The sequence below is a fragment of the Coenobita brevimanus genome, chromosome 70 (genome assembly GCF_032717465.1).
Source record: "Coenobita brevimanus isolate Jiangsu-jjx chromosome 70, ASM3271746v2, whole genome shotgun sequence".
Taxonomy (NCBI): domain Eukaryota; kingdom Metazoa; phylum Arthropoda; class Malacostraca; order Decapoda; family Coenobitidae; genus Coenobita; species Coenobita brevimanus.
The window spans coordinates 17,865,806-17,875,805 of NC_137023.1; positions in this window are offsets into that span (position 1 = coordinate 17,865,806).

Consider the following 10,000-nt stretch of genomic DNA (forward strand, 5'->3'; position numbering starts at 1 on the left):
GGCAGTGTTTTTGTAACAGGAACACGAGACATGAGAACACTCTGCTGACCTTGTCCTTCCTGCGACAACACATCACAGTTACGACAGGGAATGGGTCCCAGGTGTGTCGGTGAACCCACCCCTGCCACATCAATTGAACGGCATTTCATATTCTTCCTTCAGCATTTTGAGTTAACTGCAGCTAATGACAATTCATATATATATATATATATATATATATATATATATATATATATATATATATATATATATATATATATATATATATATACACAAAACCTCACTCTCTCTCTCTCTCTACTCATTGCTAGCTTAAAGGCATATTACATCAATCTATCTATCTACCTATAAGTATGTATCTTTACTGCGAACTTTATGGACTCAAACCTATGTGTGTGTGTGTGTGTGAGTGTGTGTGTATTTTTAAATATATATATATATATATATATATATATATATATATATATATATATATATATATATATATATATATATATATATATATATATATATATATATATATATATATATATATATGTATATATATATATATATATATATATATAGATAGATAGATAGATAGATAGATAGATAGATATAGATAGATAGATAGATAGTAGACATAAATAGATTCATAGATATTATGCATCTATACAAATATATATATAACTATATTTATATTTATAGATAGAGATTCATAGAAGACAGGTAGATAAATAGTAGATAGATAGATAGTAGAGAGATAGATAGTAGATAGATAGATAAATCTATCTATCTATCTATCTATATACCTAGGCTGCTTCCCCCAAGGAAAGGGAGGTAGCCGAGACAGGACGACTCACTCTCCATTTACTCATCCATTCAAACACATTCATTCGCATCTTAGCCCCAAAGGGGAGAACGGACAGATCTTCACCGCATCACACCGCACAAGGGTCAACTGCGCAATGCAAGCAGTGACATCCACAGCAGGGCCCGACAGCAGAACTGGTTTACCCCTGCCACATCATAACAGACCCATCCCCTTACCCGCACCTGACCTGACTAGCTGATCAGACCAAATGCGGGAGAATATCCCCTCAGGGCTGCGTCATCACTTATTCATTCACAATTTCTCTCCATTTATTTCTGTCACGCACAGCCACTCTTCCTTGCTCAACAGACATCCCTCTCGCATCCAGCGCTCTCTTCACACTGTCCATCCATCCTATTCGTGGTCTTCCTCTCAGTCTTACACCTCTCACATCAGATCTAGTTATCTTTTTCACCAATCGCTCATTATCCATTCTCTCCATATGCCCAAACCATTGCAACACCCTCTGCTCAACTCTACCAGCCATCTCCCGAACAACTCCAGTTCTCCTTCGCACTTCATCATTTCGCACTCGATCCATACGCGTCACTCCACACATACTCCTCAGACATCTCATCTCCATTACATTCAAACTTTTCCTCTCTGCTACACCCATATTCCATGTTTCAGCCCCATATAACGCAGTCGGTACCACAACACCCTCATACAGCCTTCTCTTTACATCCATTCTAAGCGAACGACATTTAAACACTTTTTTCATTCCTCCCAGCACCTTTCCTACTTCATTTATTCTAAACTTCACTTCTGCATCTATTGTTCCATCCACAGCAACATGTGACCCTAGATATTTAAAACAATCTACCTCCTCAAGCAACTCACCATTCAAAACTATATTCATCCCCTACCATCTATCAACCTCGTACACTTCATCACTTTACTCTTATTCTCATTTACTTTCAATTTCCTCCTTTCACACACCCTTCCAAACTCCTCTACCAACTGTCTCAATTTCTCCTCTGAATCAGTCACCAGTGCAGTATCATCTGCAAACAGCAGCTGCTTCAGATTCCACTCTCCTCCATCAACATTTACCAGACTCAGACCACCTAAAACTCTTGCATTCACCTCCCTTACAACACCATCCATGTAAATATTAAACAACCAAGGCGACATCACACATCCCTGTCGCAGCCCCACTCTCACGGGAAACCAATCACTCACAGCATTTCCCACTCTTACACACGCTCTACTATTTACATAAAAACTTTTCACCCCTTTTAGTAACCTACCATCAAGTCCATACAATCTTAAAACAGTCCACAAAGCCTCCCTATCAATTCTATCATACGCTTTCTCTAAATCCATAAATGCCCAAAACACATCCTTGCCTTTCGCTAAATACTTTTCACACACTTGTCTCACAGCAAACACCTGATCAACGCATCCCCTCCCTCTTCTAAAGCCACACTGCTCATCACTAATCACTCCCTCTGTACCCTTTCTAACTCTCATAATTAACACTCTACCATACACTTTACCTACAACACTCAACAGACTTATACCCCTAAAGCTAGTACATTCATACTTATCACCCTTGCCTTTATACAACGGGACCACACAAGCACTTGCCCAGTCAATTGGCACCATACCTTTCTCAAAGCACACATTCAATAATCTTACTAACCAGTCAACAATAGTCACTCCACCACCCTTCAGGCATTCCACAGCACACCCATCCATACCTGCAGCTTTCCCTGTTTTCATCTCCTTTACTGCCTTCTCCACTTCCTCCTTCGTGATCAAAGAATCATTCAACTCTCCCAACACATTTATTCCTTGTACCCTTCTATCTGCCACAATCTCAGCCACCCTTTCCTCCTCTACATTTAACAATCTTTCAAAATACTCTGCCCATCTCTTCCTTACTGCATCCATCTCAATTAACATCCTTCCATCCTCTGCTTTTACTCGTTCTTCCTTCCCAGACTCTCCCTTTCGCACCCTTTTCACCTCCTTCCAAAACATTTTCTTATTCTGTTGAAAATTCTCTGTCAGCCGCCTACCCCACCTCTCATCTGCTGCCACTTTAGCATCACGCACAGCCCTTCTCGCTCTATTCCTCTTTTCCTTATACCTTTCATATGACATCTCATCCTTCCTCTGCAGCCACACTTCATATGCACGTCTCTTCTCAGCCACAGCCATACTAACTTCCTCGCACCACCATTCACTTCCTTTTCTTACACCACCACCCACACGTCTCACACCACACACCTCTTCTGCATGCCCCACCACAGCACTCTTAAACAACTGCCATTCCTCCTCCACGCTGCCATTTTCCCGATCTTTCACTGCGTTCCACTCATCTTTCAATTTCTCCTGATACTCTATCTTTTTCTCTCTTTTATCCAACTCACTCACTTTCAAAACCTCCCTGCCACACCTAACCCTCCTAGCTCTCACCCATCTCTTACCTACTCTTAACTTTCCCTCCACCAGGTAGTGGTCAGACATACCTCCACCCTCCCCTCTCAGAACTCTCACATCCAACAATCTTCCTATTACATTCCTAGACACAACCACATAGTCCATCAAGGCTATATCAACAACCCTTCCACCCTCCTGTCTCACCCATGTATACTTATAAATATCTTTCTTCTCAAACAGCGTATTCCCAATCACCATCTCTCGCTCAACACACATCGCTATCATTCGTTCCCCATTTTCATTTCTTCCAGGCACACCATGCATACCAACTACGCCTTCAACTGCTACATTTCCCACTCTAGCATTCAGATCTCCCATCATTACCACATTCACATTCGCTCCAAAACTCTGCAGACACTCATCAACATCATTCCAGAAAGACTCCCTCTCTTGTTCATCCCTTTCACTACCAGGCCCATATGCACTCACAAACACCCACAACTCACGTTCAAATTTCGCTTTCACCCACATCAGTCTCGATGACACCTCCTTCCATTCAATCACACACTGCTGTACTTCCGGACTCACTAACAAGGCCACACCTTCTCTTGCCCTTCCTCTATCAACACCTGACAATCTTCCATTCACACTTCCAAACATAGATTCCCCCTTCCCTTTCATCTTCGTTTCACTCAAAGCTAACACATCCAACTTTCTTCTCACAAACATTCTCCCAATCTCCTCCCTTTTAGCCTCAATTGTACTACATCCACGCACATTCATAGACCCAATCTTCAGGGTACGGGGATAACTCCATCCCCCGTCCCTTTCTCTGGCCTGTCTCTTTTTAGGAACTAAAAACAGAGGAGGGGGTCCCTAGTCCCCTCACCCCGCCCCTTTTAGTCGCCTTTTACGACACGCAGGGAATACGGTGGCAGTATTCTTCCTAACACAACCCGGCCGCAGAGTAGTAGCACCACCCCATAGTACGGCCAGGTTGTGTCCCCCCCGCCACAGGGGGGATAGATAGATTGATAGATGGACAATACATTCATATATTTTATGCATATATACAAATATAAATGTAAATATATTTATATATATTTACATACATACTATTATATATATTGATACATATACAGATATATTATATATATGTACTAGCAGGGTTGCCCGGTGTTGCCGGGTCGAGGTGAACACTATTCCTATTTGTTGAAGTTTCTCTACTCCAGTAAGACTAAGTACAGTCGTGGCCATAAATAATCACCTATCATCCTGTACTCCGTGCCTCAGACTGGCACCTTTATGCGCGGCAAGTCACACTGGAGTAAGAGGGGCTGAGAGGGAGGGGCGAGAGAGAAGGGAAGGCGAGTGGGGGAACGAGCGATGGTGCTGAGGTGGAGTGAGGGAAGGGAGGGAGGGTAGGTAGGGGAGGGAGAATGAAATGCGATGTTGTGGCCACTTAATTTGTCAATTTTCTTTCATTCAGCGCATCATACAGAGGAGTTACTATTTCGTAGATAAAGCTGCATTACACCTTGTATAGCGGCGTCAGATACAAGCTTTAGATAGGTGGTGATGTCAAGGACTGGCTTGTGAAAGAAGTATACTGACGTGACGTTAAACATTTGTGCGGAGCCAGATATTTTTGCTTATCCGTGTATTTTGACTTCAGACGCAGAATGGAATCTGGATGACTTTGACTTCCGTAATGTTTGTGTAAGAAACGTTCTCTTCCGTTACATGTAATTAATTTTTGGAACTAAATATTATATGCAACCTTTGGCATGGCTGTGTCAACAGTAATTATGATCACCCTCGCGGTATACACTCCCTATAATATTACAGTCACCATCATGTCAGTTCAATAATTATTTGATGACATCTCTATATGAAAAGGCTATTTAAAATAATTGTGCATAAAAGGTAAATTAATTTGATGTCTGTGCTCATGGGTGGATATGGTAACGGTATTTGTTAGAGGGAAAATGAAACAAAATCCTACCCAGACTCCCAGAATATATCAGTGTCAGTGTCTACCGACACTGGTCAAGCCAAAGCAACCAGGAACGCTTTAGTAAGTAGTCCAATGGCCTCATGCCTTAAAAACCTCATGCAGGCGTCGCGGCACCGGGGAAACAATGTTGTTGATGATCTGCTGGTTTCGTTTGAACAGCTCCCACTCGTCTTTGGTTGAGCTGGAGGAGGCGGGCCCGTGTCCTCTCGTTCTCTGGCTTTCACGCGTAAAGTGACCAGATTTGTTGGAGCTAAAAGAGGGACATTGTCACGTGTGTGTGTGTGTGTGTGTGTGTGTGTGTGTGTGTGTGTGTGTGTGGAGAGAGAGAGAGAGAGAGAGAGAGAGAGAGAGAGATAGAGAATCAATGATATGTTTTAAGCATTTGTGTCCGATTATTCATCAGTTAGTATATTACAACAAAAATTTCCATCTTCTTGTATGAAACTAGTGTTGCTCTGTAGGTCATTGTGTCTCACTGTGTAAGTCTTTATAACCAAGTTTAAAATTATGTAATGAGACACATTAAGAAAATATTTAGCCTACTTTATTTCAAAGCAATATAGTACACTATAATAGTTTTCATTAAAGAAGGTAATGGAACAGAAGTTATATTTCCTGCACGTGAAATTAACCGCGCCTCAGTATTGCGGAAAACAAAGATTATATTTCAAAATCATTGTTAGGATGGAGAGATGGAAAACGCACCGAAACAAGACAGCATCTGCGACAGAAAGGGGTTAAAATTTCTGTACCCATTATTACTCTCAGGACTATATTTACAAAACGTTTTTTGCTGGAATGTAACAATGAAAACAGAACTGAATGTCCTTCCATCCCAAACGCTCTCATGATTCTATGCTATTTATATCTTTTGTTTTTGTACATTTTTCACCCCTCCATGCAAACAATAATTTGATATAAATATTTCTGTTTTAGGTTGTAACTGTTGTACAGAATACACTCGTGTACACCTTTCCGTGCACAAACTGTGGCTGATAAAGAAAGAAAAACGAAAGAACAAAAACAACAGTTTTGTGACCCGATTTCGAGGTTCCTACGAAGATTAACGGGTCTTTGCAACTAGCTTTTGAATCCAGTAGGGAGGGTCGTTTTTATTCGAATGCTTAAAGCTGGGCTTCGCAAGCGTTTGGGTGTGCACGTCCCCATACTTTATGTATAGGGACTTGCAGACTTGTAATATGATGTTTACGAATGATAAACAATAGCGTTAAGGATGTTCTCCTTTCACTCTGGTCACAGATTTACTGAATCAAAAAGTGGCCTCGTACTAAGGACATTTAGGCATTTCTGTTTACATTCATTAATTCCTTCGATATGTTTGACGTACTTAAAATAATGTATTATTATTACTACCTTCAGATGAATACATGGTCGGGAGTTATTCTTTTACTCAAGGGATAGATACAGTTTTCATTAACACCATCACCACATGGGCGCTTTCATATGCTGAATAAAATCTTAGGCAAGGGATTAATGACACTTCTTTCCACGAAATACCACCCACCCTCATACACACTCCAACATTAACTGTCTCCTCCTCCTCTTCTATTACTTACCCCACCCGCAAGCACTCTCCTATTTAAATTCTCACATCCTTTTTGCTTTATAAGGATAAAACTACAGCAGGGTATTTCCCTGGTATCCCACTACATAAAAATGTACACCTCATTCCTAACAAATAATTTTATTTATTCACCTATCCCCGCATGTCACTCCAGAGGCACTGCTGAGGCAACCTGATGCAAAAGCTTTCACTATTGTCTTATGTTGTACAAACATCAGTCACTCTTCAAAACTAATGCGCGCATTCGGTGTTGGAATACAGTATACTGCCTTGGGAACCTTTCTTTAGTCCTACGCCTACATGCCTATTTCTTGTCACTGCTGTCGATGTCACTGTGACTTTCCTTGAGTTCATCGAAAGACGACAGTCTTACCACTCATGATCACAAAACTGCCTATTTAAACTTTTCATATTACATTTCTGTCATATATTCCTAAGCTACATCTACATTTCTGTTTGAGCTTTTTCAAATACTATCATTTGGATACTCTTTAGGGTTACTTCAAAAATTTTTATATTTCAGGCACACAACCAAATTTCCCCAACGGATCCTGGAGCTTCCTCTCTTCATCGGATAAGGCTACTGCTATATCACTTGTAAACAGAAGTACAGACAGGTCCCATACATTATATTCTTTTTGCAGAACGAACCCTCTATTAAATGTCCTCACTTTCATTGCTGTCGTTTCTTCATCGATATACACTTTGAGCAGTGACAGGATCACGACACACCGACAGGGACATGACAACGATGAAGCTGAACCTCTCACATAACAAACTGTCTACTCTCATATCTGCTTTTGCTCCATCATACATACTCTGGATGGTTTAGAGTACTCTGCCCTCCAGGACATGTGGTAAAAGGTGACGTCTTTTCGAAAAACGCTAACGGTGATAACGTTAATATATTAGATGATGAAATCTTGGTGACATAGCTTATTATGTGGTGGGGGGTGAAGCAGTGTTGGTGGAGAGGTCAGTAGTATGTGAGGATGTGCACAAACGGTTGACAATGCACGCTGGCTGGTGAGAGAGTTTACTAGACGAGGCCAAGTCCCCCAAGACGGTTATGGAAGCTCTCGAATTCACGAATGACGTAGGAGATTCTTCTTTTACTGAGTCAAGTAACATAAATTGTGCGACTACCAGCAGCCTCGACCCCGCCTGCACTTTCTGCCATGGGCAAAAATCTCTTTAGCAGCTGATGTATGTGACTGGTCGAATAGAGCTGGAAAAAGCGCTGTATGTTTACGCCAACACTGCGATGTCCTCTGTTTCTGGGAAGAAATCTTTGCACGTACAGACAGTGCTCAGACAATTATTAAACATTATCTATCTATCTATCTATTGCCAGACGCCTCAATCCCGTTTGGGGTGGCCACAAACAAATCGCCTCCAAGTCGCCCTGTCCCCCGCCATTTCACTGCCCTGCTCCCAACTCACACCCCCCTCTCTCATATACCTCTCCACCCCATCCCTCCATCTCATCCTCGGCCTCCCCCTCCCTCTTCCCCCCTCCACCTCGCTCACATACACTCTCTTCGTCAGTCTTTCACCCTCCATCCTCTCCACATGGCCAAACCACCTCAGTGTGTTCCTCATAACGCGTTAAACATTATCAACCCTCATTATAAATTTGAGATTTGTTACTGGTGCATGGCCAGAAGGTACAACTTAACCCATTCACGTCGATAGGTCGTCTGAGGAAAATCGTCTTGGGATGGCACAAATAAAACACTGAAATAGTAATTTTAGTGAAATGGTTAACGGAGATTAGTTCTTGCCTCGTCATTACGATAGGTCCTTCCTAAGCAAGAAGAAAAATCAAAGATCTGTCACAAGAAATGAGAAATACCATCGACGTGAACAGGAGAAAAATTTGATAATATCCAAACTGTCATATTTGCGTTTTCTCTTGTATTTTATTCAGTCTGACTCCAGACAATTTTATTCAACTGAGAGTGAATGGAGACACTGAAACTTTATGATGGTTCCAATATTTCTCTCTTAGTCGGGAGTACTCTTGTATTTTATGCCGGTTTGATTCATAGTTTTATTCGACTGAAATTTATAGGAACTTGAATGCTGTTATAATACAGAATAAATAATTTTACACATTTGCTGAAAAGTATTGTTTCATAAATATAACTAATTTGGGCATCAGCAAGCACCACAAGACCAGACTAACGCAAGTGACCCAAGTTAGAGTAAAAGCTTCCGGGAAATGATCTTATTGAACATTAAAAGTGATGTACCATAAACTTATTAATGATATTTGAGACGCTATGTAGATACCAGAATGTATGGTTAATGATGATCAAGGTAGTTTTCGGAGGGGGGGGATGTATCTATATGAACTACTTAGAGAGACAAGTTGTGGAAGGAACATGTGAGAAAGACTTCGAAGTTGTATCCTGATATTACAATATCGTGATTTGTTCAAATGGAAAAATTATACCCACATATGGAACGTTTCTTTCTGGTAAGATACAACAGTTTCAACTTGACTTCCCTGTAAAATTAGATGGTCAAAGTTTAGGAAGAAATTGTTTTATCTTCCATATAAAATACGTTTCTTTATGTGTGTGTATAATTTATTTCGATACTAAGATGCTTATGGCATTTATAATACTGGAAAGATATGCCTGACTAAATGAGCAGGAAGAGACTGTGGATGGCAGTACGAGTGCAGGGAATATGAGAAATATTTTAAAATACAGTAAACAGCTCATGTAATGAAATCAGACATGTTTAATAGTTAGTGGATATTTAAAACAGAAATTTATTATCACTGTTTACTTAATAAAGGTATGTTACGTTTCCGAGACTATTCAATACGTGTATGTTTGGATGATGAGGGAGAATAAACAGAATGGCGGAAATGCTGATACTGGATGATGAATATATCAGTGTGGTTAATGTTTTAATGTTCACAAAAAAAGGAATGGAAATTTTCTGGAAGGAAAAAAATAAGTTTCCATTGCACAGCTGACGATGTGCAGAACGTTTTAATTTTTGGTAACAAGAGCCCCAAATGGGTATATATGTCTCGACAATTTCTTTCGAGCTGAAGAGTTTAGGATTAACCGAAAATTACCTCCTCAGTAGTTCTGTTTTTCTGTTTACCCGCGGAAAATTATTGTAATAAAAATAAGCT